A 17,243-nucleotide genomic window follows, 5' to 3' on the forward strand; every position below is an offset into this window, starting at 1 on the left:
ATAAAGAAACAAATTTTGTTGTCTTCTCTATTAGGACATATGTGTTTCACATGTTTAGAACATATGTCACAATTTTATGTAATTGGCTAATCCTTTAACAAAACACACTTTACTTGTATTTGGGTAGATCTATGATGTGTTTAATACTTCAAGAAACCTTGTTTCAAGATCAAGCGTTAAAACCATGCAAGTCTTTCTAAGATTCAAGCTGAGAAAATGCCTATCATTAAAGCTCGACAGCTAGCATCTATCAAGCTTTAAGAGCTGTTCCAGCCCCGTGGCTCGACAGCAGCTCGACAGATAGCTATCTGTCGAGGTTTATGAAAAACAGATTTTCAGTTCTATTTTGACTTCAATATGTGATTATGTATTTGGGCTTTCTTTTCTCACAACCCTAGACATATAAAATGATTATTTTAAGGGCCGTCAAAGGTGACATAAATTGCACAAGTGTTGAGCAAAGTTTGTTCAAGCAAATTGTGATCGGAGACAGAATTTGTCCTAGTTCATCTCTCTTATGAAGAAGCTGCTATGTTTATGCACCGTAGGGTTTTGTAACCAAGGAACTTTTCGATCTTCATCGTTTGGATGAACTGAAGAACTTTGTAGCTAACAACCTTCTCTAGTTGGTGATTGAAGTCGCGTACTAGGATCCGCGCAATTGGTTAGTCACGTACTGGGAGCCGTGCATCAAAAGGAGAGATTGTCACCACAAAACAAGTCCAATTAGGTATTGGGGTAAGAGTTCAACTGTAGGTTGGTATAAGGTACTAGGATTCCTTTACTTGTAACTGCTTGTTTTGATAATAGTTGATTCTCAAGAGTGGTAACATTTAAATCACCCGATGGGGTTTTTGCCATGTTGGTTTTCCTTATTCGTAAACAAATCACCGTGTCAATTTAATTTTTGCTGCACTTAGTTTAATTGGTGATTTGTTTGTACTACCATGCGCTTTGCATGTTAATTTGATTAATTAATAAACTTGTCTAATTAATCAATTGATTAATTAATAAACTTGGCCTATCACAAATACTACATTACTATATTTCCTAATGCAGGTTGGGGAAATTATAGGGAATTTGCCAAATAAAGAATGTGAAGGTGCAAAAGGAGACATATTAATGGATATAGGGCCATCAACTCGATTTTCACATCAAGTTCTCTCTCCCTCATTCTCATCATATGAGGATGATGATTGTGAAATTATAGTACTGGGAATTGAGATTCCAAGTTGGTTCAACTTCAACCATTAGAGTGAAAATTCAATATTGTTTTGGGTTGGCTGCGAAATTCCAAAAATTACCATCAGTATTGCTTTTGGACCAGAGGAGGCACATAGAAGTGGACTTTATTATCAGGTTTACCTTTCCATCAATGGTTGTGAAAAGAAACACCATAAGTCAATTTCTAAAGAACAAATTAATGATCATCTATGGTTGTTTTCTATATCTACTCAGAAATTGCAGGAGCAATTGAATAACTCAAATTCGTCTAAACAAAATCACATTGTGGTTACTTGTGAAACCCATCATTGGATTAGTACCCCTTAGGTTATATGTGCGACGATATTGAAATCTAAAAGATCTAGACGTGGGACTGATGCAGCACGTGTTAAAGTTCCCCATATCATAAAAAGGTGGGGGATTCATGTAGAATGCATATGTTGCCCTACGAAATCTGGTGTTATTTGCTTCCCCTTTCCGAGCGCTAGGTGTGGTGGTTGTTCTTCCTCGGTCACTTATGACACTAACTCCCTGCCTTTTCAATCTTTTTTCCCCACTTCTTGTGGCTTGAATATGTATCATGATATTACCAACAATGAAGGAGTTTAGTGGCCTTCAATGGAAAAAACAAAGAACGAGTTTGAATCTGGATTGAAGGGCTTTCATGGTGATTTAAATCTATCATTATCGGTCCCTAATGACCCTGAGCTCCTGCCTTTAATACGTCTTCCTTATGACTCAAATATGGATCATGAGGTTTCTAACACCGTAAGTGATTTGGGGCATCTGAGTTTGTTAGCAAATGTCTCAGAAGCAAAAAAACGTGAGCCTCCTCTGGTCCCTGATATAGCAAATGAGTCTAACTTTGGCTTTGGTCAGCCTGGTTTGGCATTTGGCTTATCCATTAGTGGTGGATTTTATTTGGGTTCATCTTCAATGACCCGTACCTGCAACGAAGCAAATGAGGACATCTTGATCATCTTCAAAGAATTATGCTCCAACTCCAAGTTATCCCCCTTCACTTTTAAGTACTACAACTCCAAACCTTTTTTTTTTCCTTGGGAATTTGAATGGTATTGTTTTTAATATACAATCAGTGCTTGGTCTGTTTCTTGACATATATACATAAATGAAGTGTTTCAGCTTGTGTTATTGAAGTTTTTGTTATGTTGCGAATGCTTGGATTTTGTAGTCACGGCCCTTGTAGTCATGTGCTAATTGTTTTCCATAAAAAACATTTTATCAAGTAGCCTGTGCTGGTTATGTCTGTTTAATTAAGTAATAGCAATAGAAACATTTCCAAAAGCGAATATATATCTCCACAGTGCATAATATGATTATTCATTGATGAAAGCACTAGCAGATCATCCTCTGTTGATGATGAAGATGATGTTCCTACAGTAAAGCCCAAAACGCTGTCGTCCAAGCAATTGGTGAAACGCAGATTTTTTTTTTTTAAATAACTATAAAATCTTTGCTATTTTATTAGTTAGCTAAGGTTTGAAACTATTTTGGTATCTAACAAATCGAGTCCAAAGGAGTCGATTTTGGTGTATAAATCGAGTATATTGCACTCGATTTCCCATTGCACAGCAGCTGAGCTGGATACACTGTCAACGTAGGCTGGAAATCGAGTAGAAAGGACTTGCTTTTCCTCCATGAAAATCGAGCTCAAATGACTCGGTTTTGTTTAATGGAAACTGAGCCCTCTGAACTTGATTTTAGTTCAGCCAAAACATGGATTTTTTTTCTATCTTCCTTTCCTTTCTCTCCAAATGCCATCCCACTCCACTTCCAAGCCCCACAAACCCATGAACAAATCAAATCCAAAACAAAGAATCAAACCCACTCTCCAACGTGTTCTTCTCCTCCACTGGAGCGGCGGCGAGAAACCGTGTGTCCGATCTGATTTCCATCACTTGAGTTTGGTAATTGGCGAGAAACCACCTGGGTTTGGTACTCGGTGCCTGGGTTTTTGCATTGTTGCTTCTTTCTTCCACTGGAGCGGCAGCGAGGAACCACATAGTTGCTGGGTTGCTTCTTTCTTCTACTGGGTTTTTGCTTGGTTGCTGGGTTTGGTAATCGGCACCTAGTTTTGCTTGCTTCTTTCTTCTTGTTCATCGCGTTTTGATCTCTGTTTTTGCGTTACTAAATCGAGTCCATAGGACTTGATTTAAATGTATAAAAACTGAGTCCAATGGACTCGGTTTCCAATGAACTCATTTTCTAGGCTTAGAAACCGAGTCCGTTGGACTCGATTTCTCGCCTACGTGGACATTCTGGCCACCTCAGCTGCTGGCAAAATAATAAATAACAAACCCAGAAATCGAGTTCTCTGAACTCGAATTGCTAGATACCAAATTAGTTTGAAACGTTTCCTAACTAATGATATTGTTTGGGTTTTGTAGTTATTTTCTAAAAAATCCCGTGAAACGCGTGTCTAAGAATAAGAAGAACAGCACCGTTTTTCTCATTAAACAGAATGGTGACGTTTTGATGAACAATGCAGCTGTGCGCTTTAGAGTGTGCCGTGTTAATGAATGGAGTTTGTTATTCTTTAAACTCGCATGTGTATAGGTTAGTTAGATTTTAGCATAACAAACTCATATATATTAGGCTAACAGATTTAGATATTTTCTAATCTCACTCTTTGGTGTGTATATATTGTAACAGATTACACTTTGTAATTAAGTTGATGAATTCCAGTTTTTGTTCATAGTCTTTCTCTCTTTTTCTCTCTCTATTGTATGAGATTTTACAATTGAGGTACCTGTGTTATGTAATTAAATTCTGCAGATTGAAAGACCTTTCACCAAAAACAATATCAAATACTGGAGGACTTCATCAGATGCCTGGTCTGCGTGACTATGGACTTGCAGCTGTAGCAAGGGATTCTTTTCAATACTTCTCGGATGTTTAAAGTCTATTTCAAAATATTTTTTTGATTAATTTGTAAATGTTTATAAATTTAATTGTGTTATTTCAGTTTAAACCTGTAGAATACATGGAAATGTGAACTTCCATGAGGGCAAGCATACGGTGAATCAAATTGTGAGATGGCTTGATGCGCGTGGCCCATAAATAAAGCCCAGTAAGAAATTATAGAGACAGGTTGCAGAGCAAATAGACAGCTAGACTGACTTCTCTTGTAAATCTTGATCACATGCAGAGCTATAGTCTTCAAATTTCTAAATTTTTCTGGGCAATCTTGATCACATGCATTTTCTGCACAGTATAGTGTTACTCATTATTATAGTCTCTGCTGTTTTCTTCAATAGCAATCAAGTCAGATATTTCATATTTCACATACAACGGACTTACAATGACCTCGTCCGTATATTTCTCACTAATAAACTATCATTTGTCCAAAAAGTTAAAGGTAAATTAAATATTTGGCTATCATTATAAATTCACAATGAAAAAAAATGGCCAAGATTGGAATATAATGGAGTGGACTTACTTTTAGAATAGAGAAAAATTGGGTTGGCAAGAACTCATCGGATATGTAAGCATAGTTCCTTTATGTTTAATTTGGCCAATATGGTGGGAACAATCCACGAACTCAAGGTGAGGAAACGCTCTCAGTTTATTTGGAATATGTCTCTGGTGGCTCAATCCATAAATTATTTCAAGAATATTAAAAATTACAACAGGCAGACTGTTTCTGGACTCGCCTAGTTATGTGAAAGGAATACAATGCACAGGTGTAAAAGGAAGAACTGAACTTATACAACCAATGGCCGAATGGCCTTACTTTATATTTCTTTATCCTTTTCTTCCTTCAACGTGTCTCACAAGCTTGACATCACATCTTTGCGACTTGACTTTTGTACATCCCTTTATAAATGTTGCAAGACTTTTGTAGAGCATTAGCATTGGAAAATGCTAATGCTATATCTAAGGGAAATATAGCATTTATAAGCTTAAAACCATCTACATCAGAAAATGGTAAAGGCAAGTATTGTAAATTTTTTACAATACTTGCTACAGTGCAATTCTATCTTTAGAATTGCACTGTAGCAGAATTGTATAAAAAAAATAGTATTTTATCTCTACTCTCTCTCCTCTGTCTCTCATTTCTTTCATTTTGTCTGTGCCCCTCTCTCTCTCGTCTCTGCTCTCCGTCTTCTCTCTCATTTCTGCGCTCTCATCTCTCTCATTTTTTTTTAATGGATTTGGTCCGATGGCTCCAGTGATGTTTTTTTTGAAATGGGTTTGCTCCGGTGGCTCCGGTGATGATGTTTTTTGAATGGGTTTGCTCTCTCATCTCTGCTCTCCATCTTCTCTCTCATCTCTGCTCTCTCATCTCTCTCATTTTTTTGAATGGATTTTCTCCGATGGCTTTGGTGATGATTTTATTGGATGGGTTTGCTCTGGTGGCTCCGGTGATGATGTTTTTTTGAATAGGTTTGAATGGGTTTGCTCCGGTAATGATTTTATTTGAATGGGTTTGAATGGGTTTGCTCCGGTGATGATTTTTTTGAATGGGTTTGCTCCGGTGATGATTTTTTTGAATGGGTTTGCTCCGGTGATGATGTTTTTTGAATGGGTTTGAATGGGTTTACTCCGGTGATGTTTTTTTTTTTTAATGGGTTTGCTTCGGTTTTTGATCGGTGGCTTGGGTTTCAAATCGGCTGTGTGGATTGGTTGATCGACGGCATGGATCGGTGGCCTGGCCTGGGTTTTTGATCGGTGGCCTGGTTTTTGAATGGGTTTGTGTTTGTGTGTGTGGCTTGGCTTTGTTGCTGGGTTGTGTTTGTGTGTGGCTTTGTTGCTGGGTTGTGTTTGTGCGTGGCTTTGTTGCTGGTTTGATGTTTGTGTTTGTGTGTGTGTGGGTGTGATGATGGGTTTGGATAGGTTGATCGTTGTATAATGGGTGTGTGTTGTGTGTTGAATCGGTGCTGGGAGAGAGGAATAAAAATGGCTGTTGAAAAGCCCAGGAAAATAAGCTGAACGGTTGGGAAGAAATAATAAAAAATGGGTTAAAAAATAATATTTTAATAAAAATAGAGTTTTGGGATGTAGAGGAATTGTAAAATGGTATAGTATATTGATAAAGTGGTGTTTTAGAATGGTAAAATAGAATAGCATTAGAATTTTTCAATGCTAATGCTCTAAAGGTTGCTGGACTTTTGTACATAAAGAAAAAAGGATCACTTCAATTATTCTTTTTGGAAAGGCGAAAAAAGGATCACTTTTGGTTAAATTACCTTTTTTTTAAAAAAAAATTATAAAAAGTTAAAACCCTTCAAAGGCCTAAGGGTAAAAACGTAATAATAGGCCCTCATTATGACCCAGCAGAAATGCGTTTACTCGACAAAATTTTTCTTTACAAAAGCACTGTTTAAACCTCCATTTGCACTTATTTATATATATATATATATATATATATATATATATATTCCCTTGAGAAGATTGCACATTTTATGTAGACTAATAGATTTTGTGTAAAATATATTGAAATGCCATGAAAAAAAAGAAAGAAAAAAAAAAGGATAAACACTTGAAAAATTAAAATTTTCGTGAATGGTAAAAAGGTGAAAACTTGGACAAGATAAAAGAATACTAAAGGTGAGTTTGGTTCAAATTTTTGATATTGTACTTTTTGAAAAGTGACGGTTTTAAAATTTACGATATAAAATTGGATTATTTTAAAAAGTTAAGAGTTTGATAAGAACGGTTAAAAATTGCTTTTTGAAAAAATTGAGTGTTTTAAAAATACGTATTAAAATTGTAGTTTTAGGTGTAAATTATTAAAAATGACAAAACATATATATATAAGATAAACTTTCACCTTCTTATCAGTAATAATGTTAGAGATATATATTGGACATATTAGCCCAATGTAATAGGCCCAAGCCCAGTCTTGCTTGTACTAGTAGTCTAGGGTTTTGTCGCCTATATATACTTATGTTATGGTTCATTGTAATACAAGTTATTGTACTACACTCTTATACATAATAAAGATGTAGCCCTTAAGAGATTCCTCCGTGGATGTAGGCCGATAAGGCTGAACCACGTAACCTTCGTGTTCTCAGTATTCCTATCCTATGTTTCTCCTTTCGCATCCACTCTAGCATACACAACATGGTATAACACATCGCATTGCTAATATTCATACATTTAACATTGTATCAGAGCCAAAATTCGTTCTTGGCATCAAACAAAATATCTCTAGCAAGCAAAGAAGAATATCACGTACACACCATCATCAGAAGTCACACATGCTTCTCTGCTGGATCTTGACTCCACAGCATCTTGCAGCCACCATGGCTCTGTGCTGTGTCAAAATCCAACAAACCAAGCAAGCCATGACTTAACTTATCAGATTGGCGCAAATACAAGCTTCGCCTGACGAAACCAACACCATAGACATGCTCCACGACCTCTCGCGACCAAAATGTAGAAATCTGGTCACCCAAAGCCCTGCCACGTGCCTCCACGCGCCTCAGTTGTCTTCTGAAAATCTACCACGTGCCGCCTCAGATTCCTGACTTCTAGATCGTGTTCTTGGCACATGCGCCACCATGACGGCCTCCTCGTCCACCGATCTACAAAACCTAAGATTCCGACCCTCATCCGAGCTTACACGCGCTTTCATGCGCTACCAGGATTTTTGGCATATACTTCACACGCTGGTGGACTTTGCATGCGCTTTCCACGCGCCGAAACTGTTGCTGATGTCACCTGATGACGTCATCACTACACGTCAGCATAACACGTCATCAAACATGCAAGCCCTAGTACACGTCAGTGGCTCTACTGCTCAATCCGTGACCCAACCCAGAAACCCGGAACCGACCTGGACCAATATCCGTTGACTTTAGCTGGACTAGTTGACTTTGACTTTTTGCGTTGAGTTTTGACCAAAAATCAAAATTTCTAAAAGGGCCTATCTTACTTAGTTTTTCACGTAGATTCCAATTTCGAACTCCGTTTTATCATTTGAAACTCTGAAATTGGTCAATTGGCACATTCTTCATTGTGGTTTCTTTAAAAACATTCTTCACGGTATCTTCAAGTGATCTTCTCATGCTTATCCAATCTCAAACCTTCATCGAGCTTCTGCCTTGAGTTTGAGGGAGGGTGTTAGAGATATATATTAGACATATTAGCCCAATGTAATAGGCCCAAGCTCAGTCTTGCTTGTACTAGTAGTCTAAGGTTTAGTTGCCTATATATACTCATGTTATGGTTCATTGTAACACAGGTTATTGTACTATACTCATATACAATAAAGATGTAGCCCTTAAGAGATTCCTCCTTGGATGTAAGCCGACAAGGCTGAACCACGTAATCTTCGTATTATCGGTGTCCTATTTTATGCTTCTCCTTCCGCATCTATTTTAGCATATACAATGTGGTATAACACATTGCGTTGCTAATAATAATTATATATAACAAATAATAACTAGCATCTTTGTCCCAGTTAGCTCAACTAGTAAAATTACTGATGGTTAAATAAGAGATTTGTGGTTTAATCCCCACCTACATCAAAAACCAATTGGTGTCTTAACTTGATGATAAAAAGCTATTATCAAGAGTAGACGCTATAAGTTGAAATTCTTTCAAAAAGATAACTAGAATAGACGCTATAAGTTGAAATTCTTTCAAAAAGATAACTAGCCTCTTTGTCCCATCAAAATATAAAATAAAATAACTAGCCGCAATGTGCATGCTCGAAAACTCTTCTATCTTTTTTTTGTTGGAGGCTTTATAATTCTAATTAAAATTCATAGAAGAAAAAACACACAAATATGTCATACAATAGAGAGTTGAAAGATTTTCGATTCAGCTCTGTATAAGTGAAAAACTAAGTTGACAAAAGAAGAGGGAAAATCATTACTCTCTTTGTGAAGAAATTATTGTATTATATATTTCTCTTGAGAAAATATGGTTTTTATGTGTGGGACACTCATATGAAGGATTTACTTTTATGTAAAAAGAGAATATAAAATACTGAAAGTACACCAAACAGATTAACTTAGTTTTGATGATTTTGTAGCATTATAACAATATTAGTTTTGGGCCAATATTAATTAGTATTGCTTGTTCGTTTATTTAAACCATTGGACTTGAATAAATCCTAGTTACATAGCATTTTGTGACCTTGTTAACATTTTCTTCTAATTACTCAAAAATTAAATTGAAAATTTGCATTATCGTGCAAAGGAAACATTCTAATGCTTATATATATCCACCCCCCCCCCCCCCAAAAAAAAGAGGAAGAGAAACATTCATATATATATATATATATATATATATCATGTAATCCTGCGTCAGATAAAATGAATGAAAATATAGACCTACCAAAGCAAACAAAGAATAAAAGGAAGAAAGGGTTAATGGCAATTATCTATTGTAAATTATGGTTAATTTGCAATGTTTACCTTTAACTAAATTAATTTTTACAATTTGAGATTTGAGATTTGAGAATAATTCGCAATATCTACTCTACCATCTAAATTACTTAACAAGTTGATTGGTGGTACACACTTACAAAATAACATATTAGTTCACAATATTTTTATTTCCCTTCAGTCACCTAATGATATATTTTGCTAAGGCTCAAATGTATTTCACAGCCTTTAAGTTTGGAACTGCTTTTCAATCGGTCACTCTACTTATTAAACTTATAATTTAAACTCTCAAATACTACAATAATGTCAATATGGCATTACGTCACCTCTCGTTATATCTTTGTTGTAAACCGTACAAAACAACGTTGTTTTAAAAGCAAAATAGGGGGAAAAAATAAATTGTAAAAAAGAGTAAATTATTTTAGAAAGTTTTAAAAAAAAAATCACTCCTCTCTCCCTATCTTCCTCCATCCCATTACCCACAACAGCCATCACCACCCGTCGCGAGTACAGCACCACTCCCTCCCCTCAAGTCCAACAACAAGTTTAGTGACAAAAACAACCTTCACAATAAAACCCAAAACCAGATGGCACATCACCACTCTCCACTTGCAAGTTTAGCTTAGGGTACAATGGTGATGTGCCTACATTTTTCATCTTGATTTGGGATTGTGGAGAGAGAAGTGTCGATGGTTTTGAGTTAGGAGTAGTGGTGTGGATAATGGGGGAGAGAAAGGATGAGATCATATTTTGTGTAACGGTTGCATACAAAATCCTTCTCACATAAATATGGACCGCACAAGTGTAGGACTAGTCTCCATGTAATAAATATGTTGTATACAACCATTACACAAAATGATATTTGGAATGAGAAGTAACTAAAGGCATATTGACATGATCCTAATACTTGAGGGTTTAAATTGCAATTTCAAAAAAATTGAGGGATCCAATTAGAAGCCACCATAAACTTAGAGTATTTAAAGTAAATTTTGACTTTTGTTAGTTTTTACTCTAATTTGGAGTGTTTGGTAATTAAATATTATAAATAAATTTCAAATGATGGTATTAAATATAAAATTTTAATAATTGAGAGTAGAGGGATATGAATTCATTGGAAACATCAACATGTACTAGTTGAACTATAAGACTCTTGGCTATTAATTACAAATTTCAAATTAATAGAAATATTGTAAATAATAACATAGTATTTGTGTTGAAGTGTAATTAAGCAAATATAAAAAATCACTTTGAACCTTTACTCTTGGCTATAACACTCTCTCTTGATGTTTGTATAAATGACAACCTCCTTTGAGATTTAGTGATGGCACATGTAAGAGGGCATGAACTTCTCTATTACATTTATACAAACTTAAGAAAAAATAATGTTATTTTGGGAAACTTTTTGAGTTGTTGTTGTTGTTGTAATTTATCCTAGGATAAATTACAACAACAACAACTAATTGTAACATTCATTATATACTTATATGTGAAAGAGATTAAAATTTGTCCAATCAATTATTGTGAAAACTGTTGTGTTCATAATATTTCTCATGCAATTATTATCTTCAAAAATGAAAGACTTTGCTTTTTATAGGGGAAGACTTCTAAATTACAAGCTTTTGATAGTGGAAGGCTTCTTTCTTGTAGTGGAAGACAATTCAAATGGGTTGATGTTTTGTGATTTGTGAGAAAGATGACTATATTGCTTTTTGTAGTCTAGACTCTATGAACGTGGATCACGAACTGATTGAAAATTTTGAATGTTTTCGATAAGAAGAAATTATTATTATTATTTATATATTTAGTGGAAGATAGGCCTTTTGATTTATTTTATTTTTAATAAAAAAAATTATAAAAAAGGCTTGGCCTCAAGGAAGGGAAAAGGGAAGCGCACAACTTTTCTTTTTTTGATCAAAAGACAAAACTTTTTAAAGTGGAAGATTTTAGGAGATTCGCTTTTTTATTATTTATTTTATGTGAAACATGCCTTTGTTTTTTGTTTTTTGTTTTTTTTTTTTTGAGATAATATAAACAGAATACATAGAGGATGGGGAAGGAGGGAATGGGAAGACAAGACTAACAACACTAGTACTTACAAAAAGGCCTAACATTTGTAAGTACTAGCGAGGCTTATGAGAAACATGCTATATTTTATATTTTATTCATCATCATATTAATCCTAAGGGAAAAAAACCATCGGCACAAGACTGTCGTCAGTCTCCTATAAATTAGCACCCAATTCTAAACGAAAATAAAATTCTTAGGGAAGAAGGGTAAAAATGGGTTTAGGGAAAAAATGTAAGGGTAATTAAAGAAAATAAGAGAAAGTTTACAATGATAGCCTATTGGGTGTTTGCTACATTATTTTTCCAAGAGTCCAATGCAAAATAGTAAATTTTCACATTTGGGGGCTGAAAACGCAACATGGAAAATCCTTACCAAACGCAAAATTTACCATTTGAAAATGCACCTGTACTATCTAACTTTGGAAATGAAAATGTAAAAACGTTGGACAAGATCAAATATTTGGGATAAACACTGTAAAGTCTGCGACTATAGTGAAAGTGTGAATGGTTCATTGGTGCAAAAATTTAAAAAAAAAAAAGAAAAAAAAAAAGGAAAAAGAAAAGGAATGAAAAAGTTATATAGTTTGAAAAAGTGGCCTATTAACTATATTGTTTGGAAACCGAAATTGGTTTCCCATTTTCGCCAAGAAACGAGTGTTCACAATATTGTTCATTATCTCAAACCCGTTTCTCCCAACGCAAATAGATGCGCCCAAAGAAGTTTTTATTCTCATTTCTTAACTCATGATGCCCACACACAAAGACCACTCCACTCCTATGGGATTTCCTAAGGTTGGTTTGTCTCTGTTTTCGACTTTCTTCCATTTTTCCAGAGATACCCATTTGTTTTTATTTATTTATTTATTCTTGTGGGTTTTGTGCAGCTTGATGATTCATTATTTGTGGGAATTGAGATTGTTTTATCCTCAGGTTTGTCTCTGTTTTCCACTTTCACTGTCACGGCTTTTGATGCCAATTCACAATAATCCTGCAAGCTCCAATTAATGAATGAAAATTACAATGAGAGATAAATCCCCCATGTTCCAAGCCCACCCCACAGTTACAGTGCTACTACATTTTCTGTTCTTTAGGTCATGCAACACTATGACATTCATTGCAGTATCCACTGCAATTCTATGCTATGTTTAGAATAGCATACAAGATCCTTCACTGGTCTCTCTCTCTTTATCAATTCTTGAACTAAGCCCTTCTTAGTGATAAAAACAAGCCACAGTAATGCCAATTTTTATCAATAAAGCTTTTCATAGGAGTATTACCTTAAATGTTATGTAACAAAGCCTTACCTAATGTTCTTCATTGGAAATAGTTGATTGAGTCACATTAGTGACATTTCTATTATTTGATATGTGGGGAAAAATGACAGCCACATGAAATCTTGTCCAGATGTGATTCCTGTTAAAAAAAGAGACTGCATAGTCCAACCGACAACCTACACAGAAACCAGACTTCATGGAGAGAGAGAGAGAGAGAGAGATGGTAAATTTACTAACAACATAAAAAAAATTGAAGGGGTTCACATCCTATAGTCAGAAAATTACATCAACACTGTCTGTTATGATTTCTAAGTAAAAATATTATCAAGACAACTTGGAGAGAAAATTGACAGCCAGTCTAAGTTCTCTTGAAAATGAACATAATGGAGTGTACTTAGTTTGAGAATTGAGAAATTCAATGAACGACCCAACCAATCTTTTGTTTGGGTGGAAAAATTGGGTTGGCAAGCACTCGTTGGATTGCTAGAAATATAGTTCCTTTATGTATAATGTGGCCAATATGGTGGGAACAAAATTGGCGAATGTTTTAAGATTTACCACTAGCTCTATTTACTAGTTCTTCATGTCAATTGTAGTAATCTTTTTGCAATAAATATTTCTTTAAAAAAAAAAAAAAAAAAAAAAAAAAAAAAAAAGGAATAATCCAACCAATCAATGGCCTTGTACCCTACTGGTACTTCCCCTCTTTACAGAGGTGTAATGGGCATAGGAGAAGTGACGTTAGCAATTATTCTATTGCCTATCTAAAACCCAAAAAAAAGACTTTAATGAATAATTCCAATTATGCTTCTAGAATGGTAACTGGTGTTGTATCTTGGTTGCAGAGGACATGGTAATACCATGTTCAACGTGAGATCAAGAAGCTTAGGTCCAGGTGGTCAAGGGGGCCCACAAGCCCCACATCACCTCTTCTCCCACATTATGGCTTGAGCCTGGAGTCTCCAATTGGAAAGCAAGAAGATGGAAAGAGTCAATGCCATTGTCTGCCTTTTCCTCCTGGTTCTCCTACCAGCCCTTCTGCCTTGCCCAACACAAGAACGAGTGTCATTAAAAACTGAACTTCTACACAGAACAAATGGAACAAAGGAAGGGTGAATTTGGGGCACATCAATCACACTGATTTCATAAAATAGATAGGGGTCCATGTAGAATGCATCTGTTGTGGTTGTGGGTCTTCCTTGGTTCCACATAGATGTGCCGGAATCTGACGCCAATGGCAAAGATGAAACCATCGACCAACCCATGCCAAACGTCCCCAAAAACCCCACTTCCCCCTCTTCCATTGGCTCCAACTCATATCGAAGAGGCCGAGCAGAAAGCAAGGTTCCATTGGTTACCACAAATGGATTAGAATTAGGCTTGAGTCAGCCAGATTTGGGATTTAAAAATGGCTTTGATGGTTCGTCTTCGGTGGTCCATACCTTTGTCAATGATGATTCCAACACCAGTCTGTATCCACCATCAAAGAAGACAAGATTGAACTTCAAAGAAATATGATTCCATATGAAAAACAAACTTGATGCCAAGGCATGCCTCCTTTATCAACATCTTTGGCTGCCTTTGTTACTCTCTCTCTCTCTCTCTATAAATTTATAGGCTTATTCATAGAATGAGTATTTATAGAGAAATCAACTTGCTGGACTTTGTAATTTTTATTTATGAGATAATTATTAAATTTCTTTAATTTATTTATTTTAATACAATTGGCCCAGTTTTTGTTTTGATGCATATCAATGTGCTCTTCAATAACTCAAGACCTTTGCAGATGACCATATGGCCCCATTTCTTTATTGTTTTTAATGTTTTGGTTCTATACCTTACCTTAGATATTCAAATTTTGCTTTCGTTTTTCAAAATGCATTTCTCAATATTGAAATGTTGTGGACTTTATGATGGTTTTTAACTATACATTTGCTATCTATGTTAAATGTGAGTATTGTCACTTTTCAAATGGAAAAATGAAAAATGAGAGTTCAAACTCAAGTTATATATAGAATTTAAGTGAACCATAAGTCAACTTGTAAATCAACCATGTTATTTATTTTTTTTTTTTTTTTGCAGTTCTCTTTCTGAAGTGAAGTTGAGGAAATTGATCCGGCATTCATATAGTATTCTTAACATTCCATTAGTTGCTGACTTCCTTTGAGGATTAGACTCTCCACTCAAGACGAGCTGTTAAAATGGGGGGTTATCTAGGGATGTGTTATGTCATGCGTGTCTTCTGTTTAATACCCTGCTTTCTTGCAGCTCATCTTTTTCTCATTGGAAACCCTTGGGCTTCAAGGTATGGAAAGATTCACAATGTCTTTCTTTTTCCAATGCCTTTTTTGAAAACATGTATACTTTGAATGTGAAACTTAAGTTTTTACCGAATAATGAGATGTTTGATCATTGTTTGAAAGTGAAATTTAAGTCAAGAACACAAGTTGTTTGATGAAATGCTTCTTCAGAATATTGAACCTGCTTTCTTAGATGTTTCTGACCTATGCAACTCATTGCAGCAATTGTTAAGTTTTTATTGTTAATTTCTAAAAAAATAATTTTATTTGATTACTTCTTCTTTTCTTGTGTTTTAAAAATTTTGATTATCCTTTCTCAAAGAGCCTATAGCAGCAAGTTAAGTCATATTGTGTAATAAAATCCTAGGTATATAATTGGCACCAAGTAGTTCTCTGATGTAAAAATAAGTTAAAGGGCAGAAGTTTAAAAGCACCATAAGCAAACTTGCTAGGTTTGCAGGGGTTTATTATGGTTGGCTTAAAAGAAATGCTGGTGTATTCTGCTGCAATTTCAAGTCTGAGAAAGCATTAGGGCCAATGAGTTTGTAAAGAGAGTTTTTTTTTTTTTTTTTTTAGTGTATAGAGTCATTTTGTAATTTATTTTTTAGGGGATTTGTGGTGTGTGCGCCGGGGGGGGGGGGGGGGGGCATGTGGAGGTCCATATCTATGATTTTGATGGTAGCCATAATTGAGGGATTTAGTTTGATTCAATGCAAGTTAGTCGCAGCTTCTATTTAATTTCCTGCTTGCTTTGTTTTTGTTGTTAGGTGTTGCAGCTATTAGCTACTGGTGTTTTTCGTTTGTAAAGTCTGTTTCTTTAATAAATTTATTTTTTCATCCAAAAAAAAATTATGATTACCTATGATTTTCCTTGAGGACCATGACCATTTTCACTTATTTTCTACATTGCCAAACAAACTACAAAGAAAGTGTGCATGCAAACCTGAATTCCTTTGCATTCAAACCTCATTGTTCTAAGTAGCTTTTTTGTATTGATTGCATTGCTCCTATGGTTACTATACTTTGCCATTTACTATATGTATATATATTGGTTTAATCATTGAGAACATGCAACATTTGAGAAATATCTGTGTTGTGCAATCCGTTTTTTTTTTTTTTTTTTTTTTTGGGGTGGGGGGGGGGTGTCAGTTTCTCTTTTTGCTTTCCTCCTCTTCTTCTTCTTCTTCTTCTTCTTTTTGATGTGTCTTATTGTTAAGATATTAAATTTAATGATAACAGATGAAGGTGTTTCAAAATCAACTCTCAGAGACCTAAATGCTAGAGATCTATCCAAGCAAGTTGAATCATATAATACTCAGTGTGGTAAAATATTGAAAGTTCCTAGTAGTCTAAAGGTTTAGCTTTGTTGATTCTTTTTACTTTTAGATTTAAGTTGTTAGTGGGAATTCTAAACCCTTGAGTTAGTATGATAAAAATGTTATTTTGTGGATCTCCATCTTTAGTGATCGATAATTTGGTGAATATTCTAGGATGGGAGGATCAAAACATGGTCAATGAGATAAATTGCAATCTTTTCATAATAATTCACTGGTATCGAACTCTCTTCTATTCTTTAAAAATCTCGTAAAGCAATTTCCCCTTTCATTAAATTGCTCAAAAATACATAATTCCCCCCCCCCCCCCCCATTTTGGTGCCTAGATTATGCTTCAAGAGCTAAGGAGTCATATTGGAAGAGAGGAAAGGAGTAAACACCTTTGCTATGGTATTTTCTATCACTTATGATATAGGGATTTAATTATTTTTTATACAAATTAACTGATTTAAATCTTTATTTGTGTCTTTGTCTAGGAATGTGAAGTAGCCTTTAAAGGACTAGATCCTATGTTAAAGTCATCAAGATGTACTATTCTACCACTAAAAAGGTAGGAGATCTAAATGAGGATCTTTGGTTAGTTTTCATGGGAAAACACATAAAGCTATTTGCTGAGATTTTGGTTTTGTTTAATACTGAGTGATTTGCACTAAAAAAAGAATTGGGCATAAAAGTTTTCATAAGA

General features: G+C 35.1%; 1 pseudogene; it reads left to right on the top strand.

Moving 5' to 3' along the window:
- The first annotated feature begins 12,280 nt into the window (after positions 1-12,280).
- LOC115963750 overlaps positions 12,281-17,243 on the top strand; it is a 31,661-nt pseudogene continuing 26,698 nt past the window's right edge.

This window comes from Quercus lobata, chromosome 10 (assembly GCF_001633185.2).
Source record: "Quercus lobata isolate SW786 chromosome 10, ValleyOak3.0 Primary Assembly, whole genome shotgun sequence".
In the NCBI taxonomy this organism is placed as follows: domain Eukaryota; kingdom Viridiplantae; phylum Streptophyta; class Magnoliopsida; order Fagales; family Fagaceae; genus Quercus; species Quercus lobata.